Below are 12,774 nucleotides of genomic sequence, written 5' to 3' on the forward strand. Positions count from 1 at the left end.
CAATGACAAAACCTGAAAAAATCCATTTACATACATTCAATATTTACAGTATCTTACCTTTAGAAGTCTTCACCCTCCGAATCCCGGCGTATCAGGAAGCTCTCGACCCGCGACATCATCACCGGCAATCCATCTCCATCTCCTTGAAGATCAGCATCAAGTACCAAAATCTTCTTTCTTTTATCTTCTCTCACCGTCTATCTTCTTCTGTAATTATTTTCTTCTTTTCTTCCATCTTCTATCGTCTTTCTTTCAATCCAAAGTACCACATGGTAAATCCAAATGGATATTGTCTCGTCAAGATCTTCTGCTAAAATAAGACGTACAGGCCTTTTATATAGCTGGTGACATCAAATTTTAGGGTCAGATGGTACAGCTCCAATCTGATTGGATGCTGCATCATGTGTCCGCCACAATAGTTAAAAAGGATGTGACATCACTTTAAGGGATGATGTCACATCCTTTTTTTTGTTTCAAATTTTTTTATTAGGCGTTAATTGACATACATTATTTAACGAATACACATCTTATTGCCTAATACAGTTTTTTCTTGGTTTAATAACAGTGAGAGGGAAAGACTCAACGCGCCCCCGACCTTAAGGGATGGGTCGGCAGGGTTGGCGTGAGGATGGAAACAGAGAGTAAGGGGGAAGAAAGAGGGGCAGAGGGGGGGAAGGTTGGGGGGAGGGGGGGTCTGAGGAAGGGAGGGAGGGCCCTTCCTCCTCAGTCCATCGCATGAGATTCCTCTCTTACTACGACCGTCATTTACTAGGGGTAGCTATCTTTAGTCTGCCATTCGGGCCAGCCATGGCTCCCACGTGGTATAGAAAGGTTCCGTTTTCCTCTTTAGGAAGGCCGAGAGTTTCTCCATTAACATAACTTCTTGTATTCTGTTTTTGACTGTTTGCCTAGGGGGGGGACACCCTCTTCCACGAGGCCGCCACCGCACATCTAGCCGCCGTAAGAATGAAGGAGATCAATTTTCTTGTTGGGCGGTCAATGTTCTCGATTGGCCTGGCCAACAAGTAGGTCAACGGATCAATGGGTATGATGAGGTCTGTGACCTCTTTAATTAAAGTCTGTATGGTTTCCCAGTATTTCTGAATTTCTGGACATGACCACCATATGTGGGCCATGTCACCCTTTTGTCCGCAGCCTCTCCAACATAGGTCGGAGGCCAGAGGGTAGATTTGATTTATTCTAACTGGAGTAAGATACCAGCGAAACAGTATTTTATATATATTTTCTTTGATTGTGGTACATATGGAAGTTTCTGAGGCTGATTCCCAAATGCTTTCCCAATCCTCTCGGTTTATAACTATGCCCAATTCTGCTGTGTCACATCCTTTTTAACTAATGTGACCTATCACATTGTCTTCAATCCCATTGGCTGTAATACCATGTGATATGAGACATGGGTTTAAGGATGTGACGTACCTCCCTTGGAGATGACAGCATATCCTTAAAAATAAAAATAAAAGAGGCAAACAAGTATTTTTGTTTATTGTGGGTAGAGGGATTGGGTGAAGGGGGTAGTAGCCCCAAGGATGGATGTTTAAGCCTACCGGGTGGTAGCGGGAGGGGTTAACCCTTTCATTACCGTAGCGGTATTTGGGGTTAACTCCACCCGCAACCCCCCCGCAAGGCCTAACCACTCACCAAGGGCCAAATACCACCTTCACCCACCAGTGCTACACCCAAAATATACATGGCACTGGTATTTAACCCCTCCATTACCTTAGCGGTCAGCCACTAAGGTAATGAAGTTGCCTGTAAATGCATTTTTATTGTATGGGATTCATACCAAGGGTGCTGATATAAATGGGTATCAGCTCCGAAGACTCCCGGCATCAATCCGATGCAGGAAAAATGCATTTTTTTTTCTAAGTCCTCTCTCGCTGCTTTCTCAGCAGGTTCTCCCCAACTTCATGCCAACGTTTCCTGGCATGAGGATTTTGGGAGAAGCTCGCCATTCTAGAGCCACAATTAGCCTCGATAAACTAATCGAGGCTACTAGAATTTCCAGAGTTTCAGAACCTGCCAATAAGTGCCTTATCACTGCTCACCTGGCGATCTTTTTTTGACGGCTGAAAAGTTCTTTGGGGGTTGGCATAATATATACTTATATATATGTAGCAGGGTCTCCCTTGGCCCCCCTCACCTGCGTGGAGTAGCAGGGACCCCCGTGGTATGTCAGGCAGTTGCGAGTGCGTTTCCGGTGGCTCACGGTGGCGACGGAGGCAGAGCGCCACCATCTTGGTTGTGTCCGAGCATGCACAGAGGGTTGCGCATGCGCAGACGCGAAGCGGCGGCCTTTACAGAGAGGGAGGCAGGTCAGAGATGGCGTTCCGTAGTGCAGGGACCCCTAGAAGTCACGCATGCGCAGTTAGGGCGATGCGGCGGCCATTACATAGTTCAGGCTCAGTGGAGAGTAGCGGTGGCCATTACACATCGCGCACGCGGCCCCAATGATAAGTTGATAAGATGAGTGGACTACAACTCCCAGCAGCCTCTGGGGACTGCCCTTTCACCCAGATCACATGCAACCAGACAGACACTAAGGCTTACAGATTCTCATGCTGCATTTGGATACATTGTTATGAGTCAGGAAGCAGACAGTGAAGCACATGAGTTAGTTGGAGCTGGGATAAGGGAGGGGGAGGTAGTGTGTGTGTGTGTAGGGAGCAAGTGCTCCTACAAACTAGCCAGGTTACCCCCTAGACTCCAGCTCACCAGTAGATGTGTAGCTGCTGTGTAGGGAAGGCCCTAAGGTAGGGACTTTGCCCTTTTAGCATTTAGCTTAGTCAGGGAGACAGATGCAGTACTGCGTGCTCTGACAAGGAGGAAGCTGTGTGACAAGTGTGTCTGGGATCAGACCTGCATCACTCAAGATAGAGACTGTGTGGTGAGATTATCCGGATTGGAAGCGGACCCCATTGCTTCGGATTCAGCATTGTATGCAGACGGGTCCTTTCCTGTTGTTTGCTGCACCCGGGTGCAGGACCCCCGAGCAGGTATTTCTACAAGTGCACCAACTTTAACCCACATACAGGTTTCCTTACAGGCGCTGATCACGCCTAGTGGGTGGGTTGCTGGACTATTGGGACACTTGAGTATAGTGGTGGGGTTGAGGTCCAGTGAGGCCAGTATAAGGGTGACACGGCTATGTTGCTGTTAATGATGTGATGTGATGTTATTGTTCTGCCCATATAGTAAACAGTTTATATATATATACTTCATTGTATGTGTTTCCTATTTGTGGGTCCTGTGTCAGGGGTCATTCTATATGCCTGGAATCCCTGCACAGGTGGAGGTGCTGTAAGCACATGTTCCAGGATACACCCCAGGGCTCCAAGTGGCAGAGGTACAGGCCTCCTATGAGCCTATCAGGTATTGCACCACACTGGTAACATATGTAGATTTTCCCACATGGTCCCTATCTGCGATTGGGGGGGGGAGGGGTGCAAATGTGTTACATATATTAGTGCCCCCACCCCTCTCTAGCCCGCTCTCTCTCATACATATATTTGGATCACATTTTTTTTTTAAACTGTGTCATATTTATTCTGTTAAATAGGACTGGACAGACTTTCTCAAATAAAAAAGTTTGTAAAAAGAAAAAGTAGTGGTGCTTTGGGTGTGACGATATAAAAGGTAAGGGTTCTCTTAACCCCCTAATAGTCCACTGATTATTAGAACTCAACAAGTGAAAAATGATTTGGATGAATAATTTGCCTGTAAATAGGATTGATAAAGATTTAAAGCAAAATACATGAGGCAAAGATGGTAAAAAGACCTCCAGAGCATCTGGTTACTATGCAGACAATAAAAGTTGAAAAAAATACTTATACTTTACGGATATGGTTTTTAAAAGTGCCACTAATGTACATTTAATCCAGTAAATAGTGCGCTGTCATTGTTAGGTGACTTTGGACCTAGGATCAGCCAAGCCTCTAGCTCATTAAATATTACTGTCATTTGGTCACTTTTTGTTTATGGTTGCCACATTTAAGTTTTTATAATACAGGATGCCCAACACACACCCAAATACACACCCAAATACACACACACACACACACACACACACACACACACACACACACACACACACACACACACACACACACACACACACACACACACACACACACACACACTTTTACCTTGGATGCGTGTGGATGCAGAAATTGGGCCCGACTTCCTGCACCCACCGGAGGGTGGGGCGGCCCCTATGCAGCTGCCGGCCTGGGACAGTTGTCCCAGCAGCCTGAGTCAATGCACTAACATACAGGACAAGTACACATCCCGACCGACCTTACTGGGACAACGGGACCATATAATAAAATAAGGGAAATCTTGTATATACGGGACATCGGGCAATTTTAACTTTGGTCCTACATGGGACACTTTTACCCATTAAACAAGTCACTGTTATTAGGTCACATTAGTTCTAACTGGGACTGACTGTTTAACAATGAAGCGTACCACTGTTAGGCCACTTCGCTCGTATATGGGACTGTTCCTTTAAGCCATTAAACATATCATGGTCATTAGGTCCCCACTCGTACATGGGACTGTTCATTTAACCCATTAAACATATCACTGTCATTAGGTCATTTCACTCATACGTGAGACAGACCGTTTGTACCAATTACACATGTCACTATCATTAGGTCCCTTTGGTCCTACGTGGGACTAACCCATTAACAAGGCACTATCATTAGGTCCCTTTGGTCCTACGTGGGACTAACCCATTAACAAGGCACTATCATTAGGTCCCTTTGGTCCTACGTGGGACTAACCCATTAACAAGGCACTATCATTAGGTCCCTTTGGTCCTACGTGGGACTAACCCATTAGCATGGCACTATCATTAGGTCCCTTTGGTCCTACGTGGGACTAACCCATTAGCATGGCACTATCATTAGGTCCCTTTGGTCCTACGTGGGACTAACCCATTAGCATGGCACTATCATTAGGTCACTTTGGTCCTACGTGGGACTAACTCATTAACATGGCACTATCATTAGGTCACTTTGGTCCTACATGGGACTGACCATTTACTGTACTGTAAGTCACTTTGACCAGTCTTTATCTTGATAAGTAGTCTGTAGCCTTGTTACTGTTTAATGAAGGGGTATTGCTACGTCTCCTGCACATTGTGTGAGCTCAAACTGTAATGTTACATGGCAGGGACATTGCCACTAAATGTAAGGGACACAGAGAGAGACGCACATAGCCATGTCTGATAACAGGATTCAATTAAGCTTCCCCCATATACAATGACACCTGAAGGTGCGTGAGAGAGAATGACAGCACTTACAGTAATTGCAACTCGCCCTGCTGGTTATACAAATGAAGGCAACATTAGATGTTTAAAGGGGCGGTCTCACGGGGAATGTGTACAGACATACCCCACATTAACGTACGCAATGGGTCCAGAGTATGTAAAGTGAAAATGTACTTAAAGTGAAGCACTACCTTTTCCCCACTTATCAATGCATGTACTGCACTGCAATCGTCATACACGTGCATAACTGATGTAAATAATGCATGTGTAACAGGCTCTATAGTCTCCCCGCTTGCGCACAGCTTTGGTACAGGTAGGGAGCCGGTATTGCTGTTCAGGACGTGCTGACAGGCGCATGCGTGAGATGCCGTTTGCCAAATGGGCGATATGTCCTTACTCGCGAGTGTACTTAAAGTGAGTGTCCTTAAACCGGGGTATGCCTGTATATACACCGTGTTAAGGAAAATAGGGACCTCTTTCATTTATCATCATATCTTGTATATATTTCGCGCTCAATTCCCATGAAAATTAGCACAATTGTAGATCTGTTATGTAGACTAACACTACGCAACACAATTTAGATCATTAACTGATGTTAACCAAATTGTTGTTACTGTATTATGTCAACTAGTACCAGACACACTACGGAGGTTCGTGTTCATTAAACGAGAAATAGGGCTTTTTCCTTCGTGGCTCGTAAATGTGTTAAACTGTTGCAATCTAATCTGAAACACTAAGATTACTATAAAGTTTCAGTTCAGAGCGTGCGTTCAGAATGCCCTTCTGCTGAAACTCACGGCAGAAGACCTGATTGCATAATCGATAACGTATTGATCCAGCTGTTCCCACTCCTGAACGACATGTTGTTTTGCAAATTCATTTTTTTTTCCAGTCCTCCTAGCGACCATCCTTTATCAGGAGACATTTTATTCAATTATCCAAATTTTTTATATGTAATAATCTACTGTGACAGACCGATAATTGCTCAAATTGTCATAAAACAGGGAGCAAGCGGCCTGGGACCTCAGTCACGTACTCCCAGGCTGGGAACAAATCTCGCACCCAATTTCCCTTTTTGGGACGGTAAATAAAAAAATGATATGTACAGTATAATGTTTTGGAATCGTTATTATGCTGGTCACATCTGTGGATATGTTGGTACATTCGGTAGGATTAAACCCAGTCAGAGTGGGTGGAGTTACAAGATGGGGCTCAGGATAGGCAATTGGGCAGAATAAGCTATATCTGCTGGATGGTGGGCACAGGGAGCTTCCTCAACTGGGTTTGGTTCATCTGGGAGGAGCCAGAGTGCCGCGCAGTACTTGGCTGGTTTGATGTGGCCAAGGTCATGCGCCGTTGGCTGGTTAACAGGTTGGGTACTCTGGTGAACAGGTTGGATACTCTGGTTAACAGGTTGGGTACTCTGGTTAACAGGTTGGGTACTCTGGTTAACAGGTTGGGTACTCTGGTTAACAGGTTGGGTACTCTGGTTGGGTAGAAGTTGGCTTGAAAATGTTAAATATATATTTATGGGTTAGTAAAAGCTTTGGCCGTTTTACCTCCAGCTCGGCATTGTGTGGTTATTGCACAATGTGTTGGGGAAAGAGAGCTTGAAGGTTACTATCTTTTACTGTTTCAGTTCTGTAGGCGGGATTCACCAAGCTCTGATAAGGGATATTGGAGCTTGATCAGAGTTACTGCTATTGACTTGTATGGTAGTTAACACAGATTGAGCTCAATGTCCATTTAGTGAACCCTGCCCATGTTTTAAGAAGGTTGCTTCTGCAACCACAGTACCTTGCTAAATCTTCATAAGTTATAATATAATGTAGTTGGCCCAAAAACCACCCTCTGAAAACAATTTAACAATCTAATTGGCTTAAACTAATCTAGCAATGGTAAGAGCAAAGATTGATCGGTTTCTCTGAAAATAATAATCACAAATTGCATTTCTTTGGGGCCCCTTGTCTATCAAGTGTCAAATTAAGACTTTAAAAAGTGATTTTACAATACCTTCAGTTGCTGGAGTTTGGTACAAAAGACGTCAATCACCCAGGTGTAAGCCCGTAAACATGTCCCTGCTATTAGTGCATGTTGCTCCCAGGAGGGACGGTACCTTTAACTTGATAGATGATACAGTATTACAAGGATAATGTCAGTCTAACTGGGATAAATGCAATTGGAAGTGTAGGAATGACACACTGGCCTCACTTTCTGACATGGGAAGAGAATGTGACAGGACCTATTTAATCCTGCAGACCTGGGGCAATGCCTGTGAATATGTTCTATAGCAGAATTAGCCTGTGTCATCAAGCGAGGGTCCAGTCTGACCTCCTGTCCTAATACATTAATTCCCTTCTCCACTTATTGTGCGCGTGGTGAATACAGGGACATAGCACCATTATAGAAACAAAGACATTGACGCCAGGTAGGGACCATTTTGTCCCACCTAGTCTGCCGATTCTCCCCTCTTCTGTAAAACTCTTTTAGATCCTTTGTTTTATGAACTAAATATAAGTAACCATATAATTCAATCATTATGTCAATGTAAAAAAGACCAGATTCCAGTGTGTATATATGAGTGTATATGTGAGTGTATCAGTGTGTGTGTGTGGGTGTCAGTGCATGTGTTTATCTATGTGGTAATGTGTGTATAGTGGTCTCCTGTACAGTATGTGTATCAGTGTGTGTATATACTAGTGTGTCTATGTGTGTATCTATGGGTATATCAGTGTGTCTATGCTGTGCTGTATGTATATAGTATAGTGTGTATCTGTGTGTCTGTCTTTGAATTAGTGTGTCTGTCTGTATCAGTGGGTTAGTGAATTTGTGCAGTGTTTAAAAAGCATTCGGTGCTAATATTAGGCATTTTTCTCTTATATCCACCCTCTGTCCCTTCATCTATCCCATGGAGTCTCTCATTCCAGAACTAAAACCATGCTTCATAGATTGAAGCATAGTCTGTGCTACCGGATGTAAAGATAACTCCCAGGCTTCACTCATTTCAAAAGCTCCCTTTGTGACATGCCAATCTACCTCTAACGTCAGTAACATTACAGTAGGTCTCATGATCCATTAATGATGAGAACATGTCCGCTTATTGTTAATATGCCACCCTTCCGTTTGATCCCTGATTTGCAAGCCAGATTTCAGAGGATCAGACTGTTAACTGTTAATATGAAGAATAGAACAGAGAAATAAAACCACTGCACAGTGGCTTAATTAAAAAACACATTTATTTTAATCAACTTACTGTACCATTGTAATGTGCTTCATTCGAATGGTTTATTCGTGGATGGTAGGGTGGTGGATTTGTGGAACAACCTTCTAACACAGGTGGCATAGGCTAACATAGCAAGGTAACTTAAACCTGCATGGGATAGACACAGAGCTGGTGCAAGGGTATTCGGCACACTAAGTGATGACCCCCCAACCCCCCCATTTCCACACAGTAGCCCCTCTCATTCGCACCCTCCTGCCTCCTTTCTCACCTCCTTCTCTCACCCTCTCCTCCTCCTCTCTCAACCCCTCCTCCTCTTCTCACTCACCCTCCTCCTCTTCACACTCCCCCTCTTCTTACTCCCTCTCCTCCTTTTTCTCTCACCCCGTCCTTCTCGTCTCAACTCCTCCTCCTCTTCTCTTACCCCCTCCTCATCCACTTCTCTTAACCCCTCCTCCTCATCCTCTCACCCCTCCTCTCTCACCCTCGCCTCCTCCTCTTCTCTCACTCCCTCCTCTTCTCTCACCCCCTCCTCCACCTCTCTCAGTCTTTCCTCCTCTCACCCAATTAATGCCTACCAGCAGACAATGGAAGACACAGGCCAGCAGGAGCGGAGATAGAGACAGCTGGTGGGCACGGAGTAGGGTGGCAGCGGGAGAGGAGGATGGGGGTCGGTGGTAGAAACGAGCGGCGGCGGGAGAGGAAAACTGAGGACTGTGGCAGAGGAGCAGGGTGGCAGAGGAAGAGGACAGCTGGGAGGACCTGCGCTGTACCAGCGGCAGACTCCGGAAATCAGTGAAGACTTCCGTGTCGGATGGCTGGGGCATGCTCCTCCCAGCAGTCCTCCTCCACTGTCTCCCTGCTCTGCTCCTGCGTTCCTCCATCTTCCTCTCCCGCCGCCCTCTGTCCTCCTCTCCCACCACTGCCTGTCTCTACCGCCACCCTGCTCCGTGCCCACCACCCGTCGTCCGTCTGCCTCATCCACTCCCACTGCCCCCCAATATGTGCTGCCCATGGCGACTGCCTACATCACCTAGTGCTTGCACCGGTCCTGGATAGACACAAGCCTATCATATACATGAAAGGAAGCCAGAGAACAAATAGAGTCTCAGGGTTAACAATGGATAGAAAAATGGGCAGACAGGGTTGTCTACTTTGTTCTTATCTGCTATCAATTTCTTGACTGGTAGATTCTTTGACTATTTATATAAAAACAGCTGTTCCACGTAAATTCTCAATAAGACACAGACACTTTATTTAGCTGTAAGTGCCACAGCATTTATTAATAATAAATAAATAAATAATAATAACAACTTTATTTAATATAGCGTTTTTCTCCCAATGGGACTCAATGCACTTCACAATTATAGTTCCTGCCCAGATGAGCTTACAATCTATGTTTTTGGTGCCTGAGGCAAAGGGAGATAAAGTGAGTTGCCCAAGGTCACAAGGAGCCGACACCGGGAATTGAACCATAAAGATAAACGTAATCTTGCCAGCTCACATAACACATACACCAAATTTTAACCACAAGCCACTGAACCTAATGTCAATTGGGTACGTTAAACCAGGGGTGCGCAAACTGGGGGGCATTCTTTAGGGGGAGCGCGGTGCTTAGAGACGCCCCACACTCTTCCCCAAGGCATTTAAATTAAATGCCGGGGGATCGCGCGAGGCCTCTGTAACTTCCTTTAACTTGTCCCACCAACGCGTCACCATTGCAACGTGACGTAAAATGAGGCCGCGGGTCACGTGATGTCGCCGTCACGTGAACCCGCAGCGTCATTTGACGTCAGAGATAAGGTAAGAAGTGGGCGCAAGCAGGGGGGAGAGCAGGGAGGAGGGGAGCAGACTGAAAAGTTTGCGCACCCCTGCATTAAACAATAAATCGACCAAAGGTTAGCACAACCCATGCTGCAAAGGTAAAGGCATTGTGACTACCGTCTCATGCCACATTTAGGGGCAAAACGTATGCCATTCCCTCAACTATATATTTTGCTCTAAGAAAAGAGAACGAGATGTCATAGCAATCTGATCACAGCTACAGAGCTTGCCGAATGTAATGGACGTGCTCGCCACAAACCGGTTCTGGATTGCGCAGTTCATCGTCATTCGTAGCAGGGTCAGGGTTGGAGAATGTAGAGTAATCCTTAGACAAGCCAGGGTCAGGGTTGGAGACGTCAGGGTAATCGATACCCAGGCAGAAATTCAGCAACAAGGAATTGGGCTTCAGCGTAGCAGCCATACTGCGGGAATGGCCTCTACGTGAGGAGCGGGAGCGGCCCATGACGAAGGCCTCTGCAAGGCAGGAATGCAGCAGACCTCAGGAAACAGGAAGCAGAAGTTAAGCGCTGGGAATCCAGCGCTTCAGCACAGAAACCGAGACACGGCCTCTGCATTGGGGATATACAGCAGGCCCCAGGAACCAGCCCTCTGCAAGGAGAGAAGGCAGCAGGTCTCAGGGAAAAGGCAAGGCTGGTGCTGGGGATCCAGCGCATCAGCACAGGTACCAGAAAGCAGACCTCTGCCAGGGGTTAATGCAGGAGGTCTCAGGAACAGGATAAGTTGACACTGGGAATCCAGAGCTTCAGCACAGGTACCGGAAAGCAGGCTGGGATGAATACAGGAGGTCCCAGGAACAGGATAGAGTGACCCGGGGGATCCGGCGCTTCAGCACAGGAAGCAGACCTCTGCAGCAGGTCCCAGAAACAAGGTAAGAGCAGCCCGGGGGATCCAGTGCTTTAGCACAGGAAGCAGACCTCTGCAGCAGGTCTCAGGAACAAGGCCAAGTGTGTGGCAAACACTATTACATCCAAGTAAATTTGGATTATGCTCGGCAAGGAGTCAGAGAAAGAGGCCAGTATAAGAAAGGCAGATAGCCAATCCCAAGACGGGTGTGTGGGAATTCTTCCAATGCCAGAGCAGAGAGACAGAGCAGCATGATTGCAAACACAGGTGACAGTGCTTGCAATAGTAAAGAGAGGTTTGTTTGAGAGAACACCAGCTCTGCAAGAGTGAGCTTCCGCCAAACCTAGGAACGGATTCCTCACACCGACATATCGTTAACAACCTGAGCAACCCCCATATTGTCTGTCCATAATAAAACCTCTCTACCTGTATTTCTTTGTTCTGAATACCAAATCTCCATTGTTACCCCAACTGGAAATAATGCCAGCAACACCAAGTTCTTGTAAAAGTATCTTCAATCCACACCTGCGGCCATTGCTTTGCACACCATTCTCCAGCTAAAAAGACCCCAAAACAACTCAATCTCCTGATTTGACACTTCTTTCTTTTGCCAACAGGACCTACCGTTGTAGCCCACAATGAAAACCATATTCCCAGGTCCTCCTTAACTTGCCTGGTCAAACGGACGTGGGGGATAACTCCTTTTGTAGCTAACGAGAAAATCCTGCGGAACCCACACATTGGCAGTATGTCACATGCAAACGATAAGTGCAAATGACTGCAACTGTTTCAAAGTAACCTTTTTTGCCCCTACGACCTCGGGCAACCTAAATACTATCTTTATCTCCGCTGTCGATGGAATTTCTGTTTTATCATTTGCCAATGGAACTCCAAAACATCTTGCTAAAACCTGAAAAGTACACAGCCTATGTAAACATACTGTAATTCATTTTCTTCTGAACCAACAAAAAGAAAATAATACAGGTAGTGAAGAACTGAATCATTACCAGCCTCGTGACAAACCACCATTTCCAAAAAACGTACTGAACACCTCAGAGTAATAACATGAGATGGAGCATCTCATCAGCAAGCACATATTCACAAACAATCGCTCATTAAAACAACACCCCAACAAATTCTTAGAAGCGGGATTTGCCAGCACAAAATGGAGTGTGAACTCAATATTCTTTTTTTATCCGGTAGCGCTCCTTGTCCAATTTCCTTTATCAACTCCAATGCCTTGTCAATGATGTGTAGGATACTTTGAAATCCTCCTTATCTATACCACCATTCAGTGAATCACCCTTTCGTTAAAACCAGCCTATATTTAGTTATTTTCTTCTTAGGAAACAAACCCACTCTCAAAATCTCCAAACGCTGATACGAAAAACGGTTCAGCCATCTTACCCATAGCTACCTCCTTGTATAACTTCTTCTCAACTACAGCCATATTCTTGCAAACAAATTTTAGATTACCAGGAAAGATAACTTTCTTTGAAAAGGAATCCAAAACCCGACCATAAGACATTCCTTAATAAGGTCAGCCTCCCTATTCCTGCTGTACACGTCTAACCAT

The 12,774-nt window shown here is 45.5% G+C and overlaps 1 protein-coding gene across 5 annotated transcripts in view; it reads right to left on the reverse strand.

The window, feature by feature from the left end:
- The window catches only part of LOC142498722 (leucine-rich repeat and fibronectin type III domain-containing protein 1-like protein), a 610,172-nt gene that overhangs the window by 420,303 nt on the left and 177,095 nt on the right, over positions 1–12,774 (reverse strand). The window contains exon 2 of one of the 5 annotated variants that reach the window (XM_075607037.1): positions 58–310. The exons of the other annotated variants lie outside the window; for them this stretch is intronic. The gene's annotated coding sequence lies outside the window, so the exon portion shown is untranslated. The remainder of the gene's footprint in view (positions 1–57; positions 311–12,774) is intronic. 5 annotated transcript variants of the gene reach the window in all.

Source organism: Ascaphus truei, chromosome 7, assembly GCF_040206685.1.
Source record: "Ascaphus truei isolate aAscTru1 chromosome 7, aAscTru1.hap1, whole genome shotgun sequence".
Lineage (NCBI taxonomy): Eukaryota > Metazoa > Chordata > Amphibia > Anura > Ascaphidae > Ascaphus > Ascaphus truei.